This window comes from Ctenocephalides felis, unplaced genomic scaffold (assembly GCF_003426905.1).
Source record: "Ctenocephalides felis isolate EL2017-DRISC unplaced genomic scaffold, ASM342690v1 CF-g0.4_SCAFFOLD_03572, whole genome shotgun sequence".
Taxonomy (NCBI): Eukaryota; Metazoa; Arthropoda; class Insecta; order Siphonaptera; family Pulicidae; genus Ctenocephalides; species Ctenocephalides felis.
Genome location: NW_020539726.1, coordinates 16,606,052 through 16,607,662, shown reverse-complemented (window position 1 = coordinate 16,607,662; position 1,611 = coordinate 16,606,052).

Here is a 1,611-nt window from a genome sequence, read left to right as displayed (position 1 = left end):
ATACATACTCACACAAAAAGTATAATTTTTTTTGATTCTCTAGAAATTGTTTATAAAATACCTTACTTGGCAAAACAACGTTTGCCGGATCAGCTAGTTATAAATAAATACTGTAACATTGTCTAATATTTATAAGAATTATATGAACTGAATTGCAATGTTGAAAATATTTGTTTAAAGTATATTAGAACTTAATCTAAATTACAATTAAAATCAGAATTATTTTCAATATACGAAAAAAAATATTTTTTGGAAAAAAAAATTTGAAAAAAAAATTAAAACAATTTTTTTTTCCAAAAGCAATTATTTTGTTTAAACAAGCAGAAAGTTCTTTGAATCATTCAAATCGGATGCTTAGTTCTCTCAAAAACTGTCATTTTTTGCACATTTCCGAACCTCCGAAACCGAACACCCCTTCTTCTTCCCGTCATTACGAATTGAATTTTCAATTGGTTCATTCAAATCCGATGCTCCGATCTCTCAAAAACCCGATTTTTGTTTTTTGCACTCTTTGCTCCATATCTCCGAAACGGACCTGCCTTTGTCAAAAACTAATCAGCACATCTCCCTAGCAATAGGAATCGAATGTTTTTTAAACCATTCAAATGGATTGATCCGTGCGCCCGAAAACGTGGACAAGAAATTGTATCTATACATACATACACACACACTTACATCCGTTTTTTAAGGTATGCCAAAGTGTTCAAAAATCTTCAAAACATGAAGATATACAAAATTTTCTATTTCGATTTTTGGATTTTTATTGACTAAGGTAAATTGCCTATGAAAAGTTCAAAAAAATTCTTTCAAACATTCAATAAAATTTTGAACAACTAATGTATGGCATCGTGCCTTAAGGCAAATTGCTGGAACTTCCCGTACCGTAACGAAATGTTCGAGGAATATTGAATGTTTTCAAAGAGATAAATATTGTATTATAAATATTTATAATAAATATCATAAATAAATACTGTAACAATTTCTAATATTTATAAGAATTATAAAAACTGAATTGCAAAGTTGAAATTATTTGTTCAAAGTTTATTAGAACTATAGTCAGAATTAAAAATAAAATCTGAATCATTCAAATCGGACGCTTAGTTCTATCAAAAACTGCCATTTTTGCACAATTTAGCTCTGTATCTTCGAAATGGCTAGACCTTCCATTACCAGAAACTAATACCACCACTTCTCCCAATCATTATTAATTTAATGTTTTTTGAATAATTGAAATCGAATGCTCAGTTCTCTCAAGAACTCGATTTCTATTTTCTGCACTCTTTGCTTCGTATCTCCGTAACTGCTTGACCTGCCTGTACCAAAAACTAATCAGCACATCTCCCTTTCAATAGAAATCGAATGCTTTTTGAATCATTGAAATCGGTTGATCCGTGCGCCCAAAAACGTGACCGAAATATTGTATCCATACATATATACGCACACACATCCATCTTTTCTAAGGTTCGAAACGTCGGGAAATGCAAAAACTTTCAATTTCGATTTTTGGACGATTACAATAACTTACCCTGCGGGAAGTCGAAAAGTACTTAATATTTTGTTATACATGTAATAATCGTAAACTTGTCTAATATTTTTCTTTAATCTTGCCTA